Below are 20,446 nucleotides of genomic sequence, written 5' to 3' on the forward strand. Positions count from 1 at the left end.
CTATTTTATACAGATCGACAAACACATATTTTCGAAGTACTACATTGTTTTTCAAAGTACACATCTTTCTATTCACTGCAACTTTACTATCGATCCGACTCGGCGATAACAATATCTCGATGTTGGCTAGATAAGAGCAATAGCCTAATTACATTAACGTAAATATTGGGTGCCGCGGAGAGGTCGTGTAAACAGAAATAACCAGCCGGTTAACATGCTGACCATTGATACATTTGATAATAAATTAGCACAAATTATTATTTATAATTGAATCGGTCTTTGAAACAAGAGCCCATATGCATATGCTGGATTTTCAGTTTTATTTATTTTTTCGTATTCCTCCCAAGTAGCATTTTTGGACACACTTTAGGTAATCTTTCTAATAATTGTGTCTGTTTCTTTCAAAAAACGTTTGCCGGTAACATTTTTCTTCGGTCTCCTGTTGGGTATGAGTAGTGGCTGTTATTACATTTATTTCTAAAACAAATCATCTCTGTAATGCGTATAATAAATTATTATAAAAATGTATAAGAAACATATCTGTATTTGTACTCACCATATGTCCTTTCATCTTCTTTTATAGTACTATAATTAAAAAAAAACTTGAAGAATGCTTAAATGTAAAAACTGCAGAACGAAATCAAAACAATAAAGTAAGGTTATGTTCTCATTTCTGACAGAACATCAAATAAATTATGGAAACTTTTCAGGAACAAAACGAGTACGAAATCTTTGTAAATGTGAGCCACATCTGTTTCTTAAAAGTTTCGAAAAAATTGTGAAACTAAGATCTTTATTGTTATAGCTTATGCAGCGAAACCATATTTTGGTAAAATGTTTAAGCGATTTATGTTGCGATACATATGTATCAAAAATGTGACGAAACTGTTTCGCAATGTTTCTCAGCCGAGATTTTGTTTCGATTTTGTGTCTAAAAATGCTACTTATTGGGCTCGTCAAGACAATGACCGATTCAATTAGGGCAGGGGGGAGGCATTAAGGGAGGGTATAGGTATTAAAATTGAATTTGAAAACGTTTCAAGTAGTTATGAAAAGTAATGAAATTACAAATTTACTTTAAATTATTTTAAAAATTAAAAAAAATAACAATACCAATTTCATATTACTAACCAGACTAAACTGGAAACATTAATTAAATATATTTTTTAGATAATCCATTATATGTTTGAATGTAAGTACGCAATATTTAAATAGCAAAATATAAAGTAAACTAAAATAGAAAATTATTGTGCAGTAAAATTAAAATACTTTAAATTTGGATAGTATAGCGGCGTTCGTCACAAACATACTGTTTTTTCACAAAATTTTCATTTTGGATATTGATGTTATTTTATTACTTAGTAAATTCAGCGGGTAATTTATTAAATATATTTATTGATCCACACGTATCACAACTAATTCGCACTAATAGCAATTTTATGATACTTTTAGCGAGAGAATCCCACTTCTGATGTTAGGGATTTCTCAATAAATAAATGTTATCTCTACAACGTTAAGGCTAGGGTCTCACATGCAATTTCGTGTCAACCGATTACATAGTTACAAAAGTGAAAATTGAAAGAAAAAAAGCGAAAGAGATTTATTTTATTCCTAAAATGCGTGCTGACATATCGAGAATGAACGAGTTCTCATCGCAAAGTTTATTAATTAATTTACGCAAAAAAAGATACTGATAAGTACAATGCAAACGTGTTTTGTCTCATGTAACCACAAATTAACTGCGTTTTCTGAGATTTTCACCAGTTTTGGCGAGGGAATCAACACGTGCGTTTCCCTCTAGGCCGACATGTCCGGGTATCCATATTAGCGATACTTTGTTCCTATCTCCTAATATATTGAGTTTCCTACAATGAAGAATAGAAGTGCTTTTCGTTGCCTCAAGTGTTTTTAACGCGGCTTGACTATCCGAAAATATGCTAATTGTTTTCCCGGTGTATTGTTGTTTGTGTACCAAATCTCATTTTCGCATGTAACACACCGTTTCTTGGCTTATCCCATTCGTCCCTATTCGGAAATAGGACGTTGTAGATGTATGTCAAGAGTTGGACCGGTGGTGTGAGATGTGAGATCATTCCCAGAATCTCATTCGACTGTAGTTCGTCTACTAGTCGGTTTTGTATGAACTTGATTGTACCTTGACACTCTCGTGTCATATTTAGAAATCTATATTTAGCCCATCTCGCCTACCAGACATACCCTAAAACGCATATTTGACAAATAATGATGACGTAACGTTGAACGACCGCTGAACATTCAGTTGGCAAGGGTGTGACTTTGGCAATATTATATTTACTAGTTTTTTAATACACTTTCCTAGGTATTTTAATATATTAGTAACAAGAGCTAATTTACTGCATTTCTCTTCTGTATACTGTTTAAAAAGAGGGATATTGATTTTTTATTTAGCCACTTATATTTGCTTATTACCGGCATAAGATCGAGTTATCAATCTTTTGCTGTTCCGAACTTTCATTTCAATTCCCTTCGTAATAACCAATCTAATGCAATAAGAAACTTGTAAATTGCATTCCATTTTCAAGTTCAAGGGTTTTCAAAATCATGAGCCTTGTATAATTTTACGTTAATAAAGTACCTATCTGTATTAAACTTATATTAACATAGTACAGAGGCGGCTTGTACCAATTAAGAAGGGTAGTGCCAATATGAAAACCAAAATTTTGAATCGATACAAAATTGAAGAAAATAACTCACATTTAACCTATAATACACTCATACTCTTAGTCCTTAGTAGTTAGTACCTAATTATTTTTTTTTGGTTTAGTAGTGTCTTCATTCATACAAAATATTAATTATATACTATATACCTTGGTAAAAAAAATATGAATACGGCACCATACCTATTATGGCACTTATTTTGCGTGTCTATATTTAGAAAAATTTCTAGAATAAAAAACAGAAACGGTTTTATTATTTCATTATTCTAATGCCTGAACAAACGCAAGAGAGCGTTTCTTTTACTTTCATTTAATTGCATGTAAGTAAAAGCTCTAAAGGGGGCTTTTACTAATGTAAATTTAATATTGTTTTATTTCGAAGCTTATTTGGATTTAAAAATAACTTTATTTATTAGCTATTTTATACAGATCGACATACACATATTTTCGAAGTACTACATTGTTTTTCAAAGTACATATAAGCGTCTCAAAAGTGGCTCACACCTAGAAGTTTTTTATTTTTTCAGAAAAAAAAACGAGATTTGGTACGTTGGTATATGACATAGATTCGGATTGATTGACGCATTCAATTCTTTTCGGTCACTTCCTGTTTCACCGGAAATGACTACAATACAACTTTTGATTTTTAAATGGCACCCTCGGTATTTTTTTACTTTATTCGATAGAAAATGACACTCTGAATCGAATGACATATCATATATGTCAAAGTGCAATAGCCCAGCTACGTCGAAACACCGGTTCCCGTTAGAACACCGAAGTTAAGCGACGTAACGCGATATTAGTGGATGGACGGGTAACCGGTTGGAAACTCTGTGTCGTGCTGTTGTCCAAAGGCAAGAGTGTAAAATTTGTTGACACACACTGCTCATTCAGGCGGGTTTGAGGCTGGATGAGATCGGATATCTCGTGAGTAAGAGTCGATTTAGACACTGATATAGCCATTGACCATGATATGGCCAAGGGCTGCGGTTCAGATTTCGCGTATACAAAGTAGGTTCCCTCCTGTTTAGCCCTGGCAGCAAAAAGGAGACGTTAACTTAACAAACAAAAACATATCATATGTCAACTTTTGACATATTCGCGCAAAAACAAATTTATTTTAAGTTTCAGTCTAGAGTCCCATGGCTGTATTAAAAACACTAATTTTTAATCAAGGAGTCTTGGAAAAAAATATTTGATTGATTTTGATTTTTAATGTCTTGGTCTGGCCGGTTAAAAGATGCCCAAATCGTATTTTTAATCATATCTCAATTTTTTCAAATGAACGAGGGTGATTTATTAGCATATTTGGAAAAAGCATTTTTTACGAATAATTTGATACCACACACTTGGTATTTCTAGTCAAATTGTCGTTCTGAACCGCAAGTTACAATTTCAAATAATCTATATGCAAAAATGTCAAAAGTTGATATCTGATATATCATTCTATTCAGAGTGAATACAAAGAATACATGTTTTTCAAGATGATAATAATAAAAAAGTTTTTCCTCGTGTACAGACGATCCGGGACATACTACTGTATAATTAAAGGGTTTTATCAAGTAATTAAGATATTGGAATTTAAAAAACAGACTGAGAACCAGTTTTGTTTATACGGAATTATAATAGGTATGACATAAAACGTATCCGGCAAGGTTGTTTATGTCGAAGAATTTCTTATAGTTCTTGTAAAGTTTTTTAGTTACTGTTTGTTATTGTTCTTAAATAAAAGCAAATTGAAAGCAAATAATTTATCAAGAAATACGTGGAAATTAGTTGGTGGTTTTTAAATGAAAGCATATGAATTAGTTTGTGTGACTACTGTCCGCGCACCGGTATATACCTAAGTATGTGTCTAATTATTATCTAAATACTGGAAAATTAGAGAAACCACTTATGGTAAGTAATTTTTATAATTAACTCATGTGTTTACTGCAATATTCACTACTTTGGGAATATCCCGATTAAAGCCGTAAAAATCAACATAATACAGAGTGATTTTTGTACGATATTCTCCATAGAGATACCCGGAAACTATTTTAGCTCTAGAGAGTCAGTAAAATGGGGAAAAATTGCAGTATTGTGAGGCCAAACATATGCGCCTTTCGGATTTTTGAAAATGTTTATGGCTTACTAGACATTTTGAAAAAAAAAAAAATTTCGGCTATTTTAAAATACTCCTTAATTCCATTATTTTAGACAAAATATTCTCCGTTTTTTCTAAAGCCTGTTATTTTTGACATATGACACAAAATATATGTTTTTTAATGGAAACCATAGTCGGCCATGACTTCATAAAAAGCGGCATTTTAAAAGCTTTCCAGCAATACAAGCTATGTTTTTTTTTTCAAAAATTACATTATAATGATATAGCCAATTCTGATCTTTTTTGACTAATTTCAGTTAAATGGTACAGTATTCTTATTCTATTATGATTTCTAAATTAAAAAGATAAGAGAAAGAATATTTTATTAAACGGTTCTTGACAATTTACATTAAACAAATTAAAACATTAAAAACTGAATATCACTGCATACATTACTTTTTAAGTTAGCAAAAGTCCAAAAAATCCGCCAAAGTTTTGAGTACATAAAATACATCTTTTAAAAACTGAATTACAAGCTTTTTTTTTCTCACAGAACGGCGGTCGGCATTATTAAACTTCTTGTAAAACCTTGTTATTAACCATACCGCATAAAAAATCTAAAATAGATAGGTTAGGTGACCGAGTAGGCCCATGCAATTGGTCCACCTCATCTTATCCATGACTTTGCATAGTTGTGATATAAATAATTTTTAACATTTCTTTCATTATAAGGAGCCTCATAATGAAAGTGATATTGGAACCACTCTATTGATGCGCTAAATTTAACATGTCTTGAAAACCATTCTCTAAGAAGCGTAAATAACGTTCACCGGTCAACGTATCCTCGAAAATGTATATCCTAACAAGAGTTGAACCAATAAGTCCACACGCTTTTCTTCATTTGAAAAATTCGTATTTGCAATTTAGTTGCGTCTCGATAAAATATTTTTGTTTGGATGTGACAGTTTGACATCTCTGAGAGCAACGACAATTGAACTTATTTCCAGGGCTAACTAAGTGAACATGTTTAAAAAGGATAAATATTGGCTATACCTCAGTATTTTTTCGAAAAAAAACATATAGCTTATTATATCGATGAAAAGCTTAAAAAATGGCGGTTTTTCAGTCATTGCCAACTATGGCTTCCATTTAAAAAAACATATATTTGTGTCATATGTCAAAAATGACAGGCTTTAGAAAAAAACGCAAAACACAATCTCATTAAGAATGTGATTATCTACAACTTTTATATGAAAACTTGTTTTTCTTTTTTTTCGAAATATCTAGTAAGCCATAAACTTTTTCAAAAATCCGAAAGGTGTCGTGTCGTCACAAAAACCGTATCGTCACAAAACTGCTACTTTTTTCCATTTGACTGACTCCCTAGCTCTAGTAGTTTCCGAGATACCTGTAGAGAACATTAGAGAAAACCGTATATACATATCTATTTTTATGAAGAATACCCTCTAGGATACCTTCTCTTAATATTATATAGAAGCAAATTTGTCAGTGGATCCTATTTAAGTAAAATCAATCAATTTAAAAAATTTGTTCGTATTTTACAGCAAATACAAACTAAAATGCTTAGTTTTCGAGATACAGGGTTACAAGTTTCATTTTTATTTAAATTTTTTCCAAATAATTGATGAAGTAACGTCAATTTTAGATGATTATTTGGACGAAAATTGGTGTCTGGGGGTTTCTTGACATGAGAAATTTGGATTTTGATGATATGACTCCTACTTGTAGAGGGCGGCACCTACATATTTTTTAACTGGTTTCAAGGGTAATAAATTTTCGTCCGTACCTGTATAAAACTACTGAGTAAAAAATATACATTTACGACGTTTTTTACGTAAAAAAGGTCTCTTGGTAAAAATCTACGAGCAACCGTTTTCAAGATACTTAGAATGGAAATGTCAATACATGTCATTATTGACAAAAAATAAACACGTTGAGTAGATAGTTATTTGAATGAAATAATAAATTTGGGATTTTTTTTAAATTAATCATAAATTTATCTGCAAAAAAAATGATGATAAATATTTTTTTAAATTTTTATCATAAGTTTTTCTGCGAAAAAATGATGATAAACAGTTTCTGTTGAACTTTTGACACAAGTCTAATAACTATTTAGTCAACTTGTTTAATTTATGTCAATCATGACAGGTATGGATAATTTCGATTCAAAATATCTCGAGAACCATTACTCGTAGCAATTTTTACAAAGAGACCTTTTTTACGTAAAACCGTCGTAAATGTATATTTTTTCAGTAGTTTCATATATCAGTAGTTTTATACAGGTTTTATACATGTACGAACGAAAATTTATTACTCTTCAAACCAGTTAAAAATATGTAGGTGACGCCCTCTATAAGTAGGAGTCATATTGACATCAAAAACAAATTTCTCATGTCAAAATAACCCCAGACACCAATTTTCGTCCAAATATTGACGTTACTTCATAAATTATTTGGAAAAAATCGAAATACGTATCTCAGAAACTAAGCATTTTAGAACATACATTTATACGAAGTTTTTTACTTATTTTTATCTGCAGAATATGCTGCCGAAGTTTCCGCAATACAATTCGGACCACCCTGTATATTTTAGAAAAGAACAGGAACCGGAGTTAAATATACCTTATATTATAAGGTACTCCAATCAGTATTTACCTTAATGAGAAGAAAATAAAATTAACCCCCGCGCAAATGGAATTCTAACAAAAAGCAATTTGAAACTAATTTAATTTAAAATTAAATAAAGGCGTTGTTAAGGGAGCCTTAATTAAGACGAATTCTAAATTATACAAACAAAACAGGGTTATGTGCAAATAAATTATATTTTAAATGTTTCGGAAAGTACAGTTATTAATTAAATTTGTAGTATTTGTTTTATCGTGTAAAAAATATGAAAATAATTATAACTACATTATAATTATTGAACAGCATTTGACATATTCATTAGTTATTTGTTAAAATTTTGTGTTGATTTCGTTTTTATACCGGGTGCGTCTCAAAAGTGGCTCACACCTATAACTTCAGTTTCTATGTTTTTCTTATGTTTTTTTTTCAGATAAAAAATGATATTTGGTCTATTACTATATGACATAAATTAGGATTAATTGACGTGTTCAATCGTTTTTGGTCACATCCTGTTTCACCGGAAATTACTACAACTTTTGATTTTTAAATGGCACCCTCGGTATATTTCTATTTGATTCAATAAAAAATGACACTCTGAATAGAATGACAGATCATATGTCAACTTTTGACATTTTCGCATATTTTTTACTTGAAATATTATCATGCGGTTCATAACGACAATTTGACTCGAAATACCTGAGTGTGGTACCAAATTAATCGTAAAAAATGTGTTCGTCACTTGTATTGTAAGAAAATGTACAAAATAAAATAGTTATTTTTTATAAACACCGCTGGCATTAGTCCAACCAACTTGTCAGCGGTAGTCACGAGTATTTGACACGCATCAGAAGATGGTTACGCAAGGCGTTTTCTGTCATGAGCTTTTCTGTGACTGAAGAGCGTGACATTATCTTTCTTCCGCACTCCAGACATTCAAAAATCTCATTGCTTTGTTGCCTCTTTACTTTTTAGTTGTCGCTGTTAACTGAGTTTAGAATTCTTCTCTATTGCGTTCTATTGTGCGCTGCTTCTTCCACCTGATTCTGCATGCTTATGTATGTTTTCGTGGAAAATATCCTTGTACCTTTTGAGTTGTCTACACTGAAAAAAATATTGTTCATAATATTAATGAACATTGATTATTAACTGTTGTGTCATTGGGACAATGATTTTTTTTCATTATATTAACGATTTGTTAATCATAGATCGATGACTGATTTATTAATAGTATGAATATAATTTCATCAATATAATGGAAATCTGGTTATTAAATTAATGTAAGATTTTCATTAATATAAAGAACGCGTTCATTGTCCCAATGAATGCGTTCTTTATTTTAATGCTGAAACTTTAATGAACACATATTCATTATATTAATGTACTAAATCATTGATTAATGAGTTATACATTGTGACAATGAACAATGTTATTAATGCAAGGAACACACTACATTATATTAATGTACGCGATTATTAATATCAGGAATAAAATATTAGGACTTAAATGGTGGCCATCTTGATCGGTTACTTGGCACTTTAATAACGTCTGTGTGGTTGTGTTATTCAGTGAGGCTTTAGTTTCATTAGAGCGGTAAGTGTTCTCTTCAATATTTTAAATATTTTAAATAAAAGTCCTATCGTATTGTAGTTAATTTGTTGTGTTGTCAAATCAAATTCCGCTGTGTGAGATCTCTGGTGAGGGTATTCATTAACACAGCGGTTTACAAATATGTAACAGAAGATAAAAAACACAAAGAAGAAAAACATAGTAACAAGTCGATGCATGAAACTGATTATGGGAAATTCGAATGTTCTTTTAATATTTGGCATTTTAATTATTTTGATATACGTCGCTTTTAGAACCGGAACAAGATGCTGAAACCTGCCTTCAAGCCCTCAAATTCGACAATTTAACATCAGACCCACTCGATGCGACTTGGAAGGCCTGTTGCAAATTCGTCTAGACTTTATCAAGTCTAGCAATACAGCCAATATGATGAAGAAATGATATTTTTATAGGAATCCCTCAGGATATCGACTGGTAAATTAATTTTCTTATTATAATTTACCCTAAAATTAATAATAACATTACTATTCTCTTCATCGATTCGATTTTTTTTTAATTTTTAACTTGTATATGCTATATCAAGTTTGAATAATTTATTATTAGTTTATTGCACTTGTTTTTTATTGCCCTAATGGAAAAAATTACTGTGCTCGTAAGTAAGTCGGCACTATTGGTAATTTTGTTAGGTACCTTTGCAGCTAAGGGCTTGTTTAAATGGAAATCTATTTATAGTAGAATTGTTTTAGGTAGTTGGCTGGGAAATGACTATCAATGACATTTCATATTTGACATTCAATGACAGCGATCTTCATCATCGATTATACAGTATAACAAGAGTTACTAATAGTGTCGACTTTTAAATGTATAACTAAACAGGTTATGAAATTGTTTCATTGTATTAATGATACGGTTCATTAATATAAGGATTTAGGTACATTATATTAATGAAATCTGTTCATTGATTTAATGAACTTAAAGTTTATCGAGTTAATGCATTTTAATAATGAACTGTTCATTGTGCCAATGAAATCGTTCATCAGCTCAAAATTAATGATTTAATTCATTATATTAATGAACTTTTTCATTATATTTATGTCGACTTTTGGTTCAGTGTACCCGGTTTCCTCTTACCGTCTACAAGCTCACCGTAAAGAAGATATTTTGGCAGGCGGTTTTCTTGAATTTTGCATACGTGACCAGCCCATCTTAAGTGGGATTTAGTAATCATGACTTCAACGCTCTTTCAGCTATCTTTTTTAAGGACTGATATGTTTGAGACATGGTGGAACCATTTGATTCTTAAAGGTGCGTTTTCACTCTCATGCAATTGGCGCAAATTGGCTTGTGCATGTCCGATTTGCACAAGTAACTTGTTGCATGAAACGGAAATCGCAAACTTGCACAAGCCAAAAAGTTTGACTTGAGTGAATCTGGAGCGGCCAGATTTGCTTGTGGTTGGCGCAAATGCATGAACGTATAAACGACGCTCCAACTTTTTAACTCAAATAAAATTTGAAATCAGGAATTTATGGGACAGTTTATAGAACTATATAAATCTTTTACCTGTCTGTGGAAAGTCAAGTCGAAAGAGTGGTCTAAGGTGTCTCTGTTGCAACTTGTTTAATGCGTTCATATGTCGGCGGTACGGCACCCAGGTTTCACTTTCATAGAACATGGTGGGGATTATTATTGCTCTGTACACTGCAAGTTTCGTTTTTGTACTCAAGTCATGATTGTAGAGAACCCTGTATTTTAATTTCCAAAATTCTCTTGAGGCGCTGCTAATCCTGTGCTAAATTTCAGAAAGGACATATTTTAACCTGCCAGGAAAACACTACGAGTAGACGATGAAATTTATTTTTCTCCTTGATTAAAAATTAATTTAATATTAATTTTAAGTCCTGAAGAAGACATATGCCGGTACAAATGTCGAGAGTATTAAATTCTAGAGATTCTGAGAATCTGACAGTTATTTATTTGACCTATATCCAAACAAAAAGTAAAATAAGAAAAACTCTTCCGTTGAGGTCGCAGAAGGGAAACATTATCGATACAATACCTGTAAATATACTTTGACAAGGGTTTTCCATTTGCAAAAGACACATTCGATAAAAAATACTGTGATAGATATTTATTTATCTTTATATTTGTAACCTGTAAAATTTATACATATTACAGGAAATTTATACTTGTTATTACTATCAAACTGTTTTATGTTAAAGAGGTCTCAGTATTTTTGAGTTTGATAGTATTTTTTTTATTTATTTCATGTAATTTTGTCACACTAAATTAATACGTTATTAATCTGAAATCCATTATTCCGTTATTTTTAATTTAATTCGACGAAAAAACTATTGCCGAAGTCAAATTTCAACTAAGGGAATAAATAAAAAATTGCATACCTTCTATAACAGCACTTCTACACTATCCCCGAAATGTTTTACGAGATATTTCTGAAAATATTTCGTGAAACATTTCGCAAAACATTTCTGGAAAAGGTAGTAATCTGATCTATTTCAGGAAACGTGAGAACTAATTTTTATAACACGGGGTTATATTTATCGTAATATTTTGTGAAATAGCACGAAGCAATCAAGATCAAACCACATCACAACGTTTGATTGTGGTGGCTTCAGAAAAATAAATAAACATGGAAAAACTGACATGAAAACAGTTACCGATGGTAAATTAAATTGACTATTCCTAGAAGGTTACACAAGAATATTTAGTTTAATCATTGTCTAATATTATTAATTATAATATTAAAAAAATATAAAATAGTGACTAACTAGCGGTCTACCATTTATCGGCTTATAATCCACGGTATTGCGCCTCATGGACAAAATATACACAAAATTATTTTAAAAAACGTCTAATTACTTCTTATTTCTAGTTATTGTAAAGTAACATTTATACTGTGGTCTAGCAAAGTTTAGTTTACGAATTTGGTTTTGTTTTCCTAGTTTTAATTGTCGAAATCCGTGCATAATAAATACTAGTTGACTAAGTTGATTTATCTGAAACCATGCTGGGTGCTAATAAAAGTAACGTTTACAGATTTCTCTTAAGAACAATAAAGGAACATTGCTTTTAAAAAATGTCCGTCGACCATACTTTTGTTGACATCGGGTCAGTCAATAATTTTCCTAATCAGCTCGATATATTGATAATGTTACCAATATTACTCATCAAGCAATACTACTCTTATATTAATCATTTAATCATAAACAAACATATCATATAAAATTTTACATACTAATTAATTATTATAAAATTAAATCATAAAAATATTGTAATTATATTCCTGCAGTTTAAGTGAAAAGTTTTGTTCTTAAATATCTACTATACATATTTAGAAACGCGTGTCCAAATATTAATTTTGAGGAATATATATCAACATAAATTGAGTTGTAATTAACGAAATATCATCGTAACAGATATTTTAGAAACGTCTAGGTTTACTTATTTCATTCAGATTTGTGAAAAAAAAGGCCTTTGCCTTGGGCACAGATACCGCCACGTTTTGGAAATAGCTCAAAACGAAACAAAATTGAACGAGACAACAAGAAACGCTAAAAAATCCCTCCACACCCTCCTCACGAGTAGTTTTCAGGCGCTTTTAAGAAGTCGAAAGTAGATCGAGGCAAACCGAAGTGGGTCAAGACGGAAATTGTAAAACAAGACAAGAATTGGAAATAAACCGAAATGCGACAAAGTTGGGCGATGAAACGCGACCTTGGCCTGTTTCGAAGAGTTTTTCGCATAGTGTAGAGGCTGTTTATGAATCAATTCTTTTTAGGAAAATAATACATACAATTACTTGAATATGAAAGAGAGTTGAAGCTTTGTTTCTATAAAATAATAAAGCTAAAATAATTTTAATTTTACAAAGTATACAAACATATACTTTAATTCCTAGACTTACATGACTTCACATAGTTAAATACTATTATTTAATTAAAACCAGTTTCCTCCGCGTCTTTGTAAGCAGAAAATAATTATATAATACAAAAGTTACGTCTCTCCAGTGCTGGTAAATTACAGGACAGACTCATTCCAGCCGGTTAAAATAAATATAAACAGAATTCGTAGTGCCTGTTTTAGGAAAATAATATTTGCTTTGCTTGCTATCAAAACCAGGTATGCATTAATTTGGAAGTTAGCCTAAAACATGACTAAAATAACTGTTAAGGAAATGTATGATTTAATGTCATTATAATACCAAATACATAAAATAGTATGATTGCTTGTAACTCAAAATTAATAAAAACGTGAATTTCATAGAATGTTGAATGCATATTTGGAAATGTCACATGGTGTTCAAATAACTACTCCACTCTTATAAAATTTTACTTTATTTTTTATTCTGCAACTAAATTTAAAATAAAAAATTGTGTGTGCACTGTGTCCATATTTGAAGTGAAACTTCTTACTAACAGCTATTAAATTGAAGGATTTTAACGATATATTATATTTTTTTTATGAATGATTCTTATAAACTTCAAAAAAATTAAAGTTAATATATTGTATATATATATGTATACTATTCCAGCTTTATAATTTTATAATGTTTTTTTAATTTTTATTCAAAAAACGATAATTCATCACCCTTCCGGATAGCCCTGGCAGCTGTGGCCATTAAACCAAAATACTACTACACCTATACATATCTCTGATTACAACTAACTGCTACTAACCAATAATTTGTTTTGTGTGGTCTGTTTTTGTTTAAATGTTTTGTTCATTATTCATGTCGGGAATTTATTTTTAAATTAATGTTAATCGTTAGGCAACCAGTAAACTCATAGAATATATATTTCTTTTGCATAATCCAAATTGTCACTCTAAATTTTACATAACCAAATTGTTCTACTACTGCTATCTTAAAATACTACTGCACCTTAAAATTATTATGTCATGTCTTTTTTAGACAAATGTCACTTGCCTTGTCATTATTCAATTCATTATTCGAATTCTCAGAATGCTGTTAACAAACGTTTTATCATAGAAAAAATAAACAAGTTTAGATTGGAATGCCCGGCTTTTCGCCAAAACTTATAATTGTTTTAGGGTTCATACGTTCGCTGTACGGAATCTGGCGCTCCTCTAGCGGTTGCTAAGAACAACCGTAAACAGGAACTGAAATAATTTTCTTTTGTCAAAGTCAGAATCTTCAAAAATTTTAAAATCTTTTAAAATTTAAACTGCCCTCATTGAAAAAATACGGAAAAGTGTTTAAAGCGTCCATTTTCAAAGTAATTATTGCTATCTTGTGAGTTTAATTTAAATTTTATTTATTAAAACCCGCGATAATTGTGAAAAAGTGGCATTAAAAACTTAAAAAGCTGTCTGAACTGTGAACTGCAAAAACCATCATGGATCATGGCATAACGTCGGTTTCCAATACTTCATTCAGGTATTTCATACGTGTCCTTTTTTGTTCTTTTTTATATAAAATAAAGTTTCTTATATATGCAACACACTGTATTTGATTTAAAAAATTAAAAGTGAAATAATAATAAATTTTAATAAACAATTATTTGGCGATAAAATTCCGGAAAAAGCCGAACCGCTCTGAAATTATCAAAAGTGGTGGAGAGCGACCGTTCGTTGTAAGAATAGCGCCAAAGAGTATTTACATTGTCCTTATGGGCACTTTCCAATCTAAACGTGTTTCCTTTATTTATGCGTTTTATCTTAAAATAAAATTTTAATTAATCACAATTGTTTATCTCCATCATTTACCGGATTAATAATACAGAAACTGCAGTTCAGTTACAAACAATTCATTATTTATAGTGATTTACAGTAATTCTATAAAATTATACGAATATTCTCGCTGATTATTGGTTTGAAATAAATATGTCAGTGTCCTCCAATGAAAATGCGAGTTACTAACTCTAAATTCTAATTATCAGCTGGGAAATGAGCTAGATCCTTTACTTAGACCGTTATTCAGAAGCTAAAAAACCTATCGATGAAAATATTGTTACGTTTTTTTCTCGGTTCCGTGTGGATAGAAAATCACAATTTATTTAAACACAATTTATTTACACTAAGTAACAAACAATAACGATTAAAAGACTTAAACAACTATATACAAACTATTTATAACTATTTATCTAGAAAGAATTTATTTTGAATTTTAGCGCGTCAACTGCACTCGTCTATTTATTTCTGTCTTCTTCAGGCCCCAGCCGCCGGCTTTTATAACCACAGCTAAAGAGTTTCTCGAAGAATCCATAGATCATTAGGTGCATAGAGAAGGTTTCGAATGTTCTCGTATGTACTACTCCATTCCAGTGGAGCTCGATTGTTCTCGAACGTTCGAATGAATCATTACGGTGTCTATTCTTTAATGCGATATTAAGGTCATATATGGGCGGGAAATTTTAGCTAGTTAGGTTATGCCGAGTCCACACGGGTCCGCAACAATATGCATGAAAATTTACTTCCTAGTACACAACCAGACTATTGGTACACATCAAGCTTGGTACAGTATCAAGTTTATTATAGTGATTTTCTTAGCCTCGTATGGCACGGATCGTTACCCAGTGTTGCCACAAGCTTATTTTTCATCGGGGTAAATTATTACCCCGAATTAAGCTTGTGGCATTCGCGCGTCACGGCGGTCATTCAAGGCCTTGTGTCACGACCATTAATTTGGTCCCAAATAACAGCGTCTCTAAAATCAGCAACTTTTTTTACCTGTGGAACAAGTGTATGTAAAGTTTGCTTAGATGTTCAAAACTTAGATCTAGATCAAGAACATTAAAAAGATTAAACTCTACACGATGGTCATCCCGATAAGATGCTCCGTTAGTTTTAACATCTAGGAACATCAATGTACAGAAAGCGTTGACAAATATCATATTAACATCCAATAAAAAACAATCTCAATGAAGATATGAGTCAATGAAGATTAATGAAACAAGTCAATGAAGATAAATCCACAAGCTAAATCTATTAAAAGAATGTAGGAAAGAAGAAATGTAGGAAATATAATTTTTTAATATTTTTCAGTCAGTTTGTTCTCTGTCATTTCAATTCACATATAAATGGTAGTTTCTGACCTTTATGGGATGTCATCTGTCGAAGTATTCCCTGGCCCGTTGGATAGATTTTAGCTGCAAAACGGTTACGTTTTAACTGCTCGTGTGGAATCGGCCTATAAAGTCACTTAGGGAAGACAATTAAAATCATATCTCAAGTGATTTTCGAAAGTGGCTCACCCCAAAAACTTTTTTTTGTTATGACAATAAATTTAACGACAATTTGACTCGAAATTCTAAATATATGGTGCCAAATTATTCTTAAAAATGATTTTCCAAATAGGCTATGAGTAAACTTCGTTCCGTTTGGAAAAATTAAGTTATGATTAAAAATACAATTTGGTAATCTTTTAGCCAGCCAGGAAAAGACACGAAAAACATTAGATGATCAAATACTAAACTAATTTTTAGTCCAAGGCTCTTTGATTAAAAATCAGTTTTTACACATCCCTGGCACGTTAGTTTGAAATCTAAAATATTTTTTTTTAATTTAAATCATCAAAAGTCGACATATATGATTTATTCAGAATGTCATTTTCTGTTAAATAAAGTAAAAAATACCTAGAGTATCATTTAAAAATCAAAGGTTGTAGTTATTTCCGGTAAAAGAGGAAGGAACCGGAAATAAGTAAATACTTCAATCAATCCCGATTTATGTCAATAACAATATGTCGTTTTATATAGTAAAATACCAAATCCCGTTTTTTTTTTGAAAAAATAAAAAGTTATATGGGGGTGAGCACTATTGAAAAAAACTCGGTATGTACCGTGTGGTGCATAGGGGACATAGGAAATCGCATGTAACTTTTGAAAAGATCAAATGTTATCTCTCCAGATAATTTTACGTGAATTGTATTGGGTTTTTTTGAAGAGGTGTTAAAATTGGACTTTCGTCTAGAATTTCTTTACATTTGGAATAGTTATTTGAAAAAAAAATCTTCAAATTAGTAAACTTTTTAATATGGCCCAGAGAAAGCTAATAATTAAAATACCAGCAAAAATGTGATTGTGTCATCGTCAAATTCGATTTCACATTTTGTTTACAAACATTTGAAGGTACCTATCAAATAGAGTAGTTTGGTATAAAATAATTAAGATTTTCGCATCTTCTGAAAAAGTTGAACGGCAAGTCTGAATGGTTAAACGGCATTTTGCTGGAAATATTATTCCCACTGTGTTAGATTTGTTCGCAGCTCAGTCTGCGGAAAGCTTATACCGAATAAATCTACAGTTTAAAGAATAAACCAGGCAGAGGTTGTTGGAAACTAAAGGCACGGTATTAAGCATATAGAAGTATGAAGACAAAAATAATTGAATAGGACAAAAACATTGACTCCCGTCTGTTGAGGATACGGTAGGAAAAGGTCCACATGCTCTTTTGCCTAACGACTTCTTCCTGTGGGGAACACTCAAAAATCGTCGGCATATTAAATGTAGAAATTTAGATGAACTGAAAAACGAAATCTCTGTAGAATACTAAAGATTCCCCCTAACAGCAGCAACTTAACAGCTTTGACAATGACAAAATCATATTTTTGCTGGTATTTTAATTGTAGCTTTTCTGGGCCGTATTATAAATTTTAGTAATTTGAAGGTAGATATTTGCAAATAACAACTTTTAGACTCGAAATAAAACAAAATTCTGGACGAAAGTATAACTATAACGCCTCTTCGGAAAAAGCATGCAAAAATTCTAATACACTTTTTGCAAAAATCATGGGGAGATAATATTTTACTTTTTCAAAATTTACATGGGATTTCCTCTGTCCCGTGTTCCGATGCACCACACGGTATAGTACAAAATCCTTAACTGACTGTAGTAGATCAGACTGTAAAAAGTGTCTGCATTTAAAAGAATTTTTATAATTCTGACGTTCTGTTATCGTTTCAAGTCATCTGGCTCCTTTACTGGGGCGTAAATCTGCTGCTAAAACCAATCCTCTTTGACGATGAACGAGTTCGAGGGGTTTTCCTAATCACTGATCTCTGATTAATTTTGTTATGAAAGGTCCGATGCATATTTATGAGGGTCGGAAAACGTCCCTGTTTAACGTTGAAAATAATCTCGCTTAAAAATTCCGACGGGAAGCTTAAGATTTTCCGATGGATATTTCGGAGGCCGAGTGAAATTTCCTTTTATTTTATTTGAAAGGTCTAATTATATCGACGTTTTAATGCATATTAATAGTATTAGTAATTATAATCGTTAATTAATATTTATATGTTGTGTATGTCAATTAAAAAAAGTAGCAGAAGAAAATGGTTTCTAATTTTGTATTTTTTTACCCACTTTATTTTGTTCTTTTTTACATCAGATTAGATTTTATGAGGTGACAGTGACATTTGGGGGTTGGACCCTTTGATGATACAACAGCAAAATAAAACACTAATTCACCACGATACACCAAAACACTTTACTTTTGCCCTGGACGCGCGTCTCGCTAAGTTTTAATTATCTGGTGATGATAGAATAGAATAGAATAATTTATTGATGTCAATACCATACAAGGAGTGGCTTACATAAGTCAGAACATGAAATAAAACACATATGTAAAATACTCCAAAAAACCAAACTTAAAAATTAACACAAAAGACATGAAGTTAAAATTACCATATTAGATGGGTACACAATGACAATTATTTTAAAGAAATTTGTAGAAGGAATTTCCATCAATTGAGATTAATATGTCACTTGAAAGAAATTCCCTCGAATCATACAGTGGATTTTCAAGTAACCAGCCACGAACCCTACCCTTAAACACCTCATCTGACAATAGTTTATACCCATCCGGTAGTTTGTTGTAAAACTTCACACCCCAGTGTCTAGGTTCATCTCGAGACCTTTCTAACCTATGTATAGGGATACTGAAGTGCTCTGCCCTACGAATGTCATGAAAGCCATGCTGAGCATTTGTGGGATATTTTTCTGTAATGACTTTAACGTATAATAGATTTTCCAATATATAAAGATTTGGGAGAGTCAGTATATCTAAATTTTTAAAGGTTTCTCTGCAATCATCCCTGTAGCCGACAACTCAATCCTACGATAACTCTCACAGCCCTCTTCTGAAGTGCGAAAACCATGCGCCACTGAGATGCTAATGATGATGATGATGGTTAGCGAAACGTGTGTCTACTGCAAAAGTAAAGTGTTCTGGTGTATCGTGGTGAATTAATGTTTTATTTTTTTATTAACAAGCCTTGTTTGGGTATTCTAATTGCCTTTTCGTTGCCTTGAGTGTCCATCATGCCCAAATCCCCGTCCTGAATAACGTAATATTGCTACTATCTCTCAATATATTTAGTTAGCATTAACTACGATCTATGGAATCGTGTGCCTTTATAAAGCAATGCATGACTATCTGTGAAGATGGCAACCAAACTTTGTGTTCATTCCAGACCCTTTATTTCTGCCATACAATAATTGATTGCCATAATTTCTGCCTGGAAAATTGTGACTTTCTTGTATACCGGGTGCGTCCCAAAAGTGGCTTACTCATATTACTTTTTTATTTTTTCAGTTAAAAAAACGAGATTTGGTGTGTTAGCATATGACATAAAGTAGGATTGATTGACGTATTCAATTGTTTTCGGTCACTTCCTGTTTGACCGGAAATGGCTACAACTTTTGATTTTTAAATGGCACCCTCAGTATTTTTTTACTTTATTCGATAGAAAATAACACTCTGAATAGAAGATGTCACATGTCAACTTTTGACATTTTCGTATATGGTTTATTTGAAATTAGAACTTGCGGTTCGTAACGAAAATTTGACTCGAAATACCAAGTGTGTGGTATCAAATTATTCGTAAAAAAATGCTTTTTCCAAATATGCTAATGCAGTGTTCCCAACTCTCAAAAATTTAGCTCCCTAAAAATCTAAACACTCGCATCAAAAATCCCCAAAATATCCCTAAAAACCTAAAAAAATATCCCGAAAAAATCCTAAAATATAAATAATAATAAATAAACAATTTGTTGTGTTTTAACTGCTTGACCTTGAAACGTCTGATCACAGCAATGTAGCCAACTGTTCAAAACTTTCCATTAAAGCAATATCAAACCTTCTTAAATCCAAACAACTAAAATCCCCACAACTGTTATCCAAGATTCGGTGATTAAAATAAATAAATTATTTTGTTTTATTGATACTTTCCTATTAATTTTGAAAAATAGTAGTAGCGGTCTTATCTCCTCTTTGGTAGCGGTAAAATACCATTGAAATTTTATCCCTAAAAATATCCCCAAAAAATTTTACTCCCTAAAAAAATCCCCATATAGTTTTTTTCTCCCCAAATTTAGGGATAAAAACCCGGAGTTGGTAACACTGTGCTAATGAGCCACCCTCGTTCCGTTTGAAAAAATTGAGATATGATTAAAAATACGATTTGGGCATTTTT

General features: G+C 31.5%; 1 protein-coding gene across 2 annotated transcripts in view; it reads left to right on the forward strand.

Annotated features, from left to right (window-relative positions):
• LOC115891600 (adenylate cyclase type 8-like) overlaps nucleotides 1-20,446 on the forward strand; it is a 286,870-nt gene that overhangs the window by 37,095 nt on the left and 229,329 nt on the right. Inside the window, exon 1 of one of the 2 annotated variants that reach the window (XM_030912112.1) lies at nucleotides 4,505-4,595. The exons of the other annotated variant lie outside the window; for it this stretch is intronic. The gene's annotated coding sequence lies outside the window, so the exon portion shown is untranslated. Of the gene's footprint in view, nucleotides 1-4,504; nucleotides 4,596-20,446 lie in introns of those variants that run through there. 2 annotated transcript variants of the gene reach the window in all.

This window comes from Sitophilus oryzae, unplaced genomic scaffold (assembly GCF_002938485.1).
Source record: "Sitophilus oryzae breed Bouriz unplaced genomic scaffold, Soryzae_2.0 scaffold_1188_pilon_pilon, whole genome shotgun sequence".
Classification (NCBI taxonomy): domain Eukaryota; kingdom Metazoa; phylum Arthropoda; class Insecta; order Coleoptera; family Curculionidae; genus Sitophilus; species Sitophilus oryzae.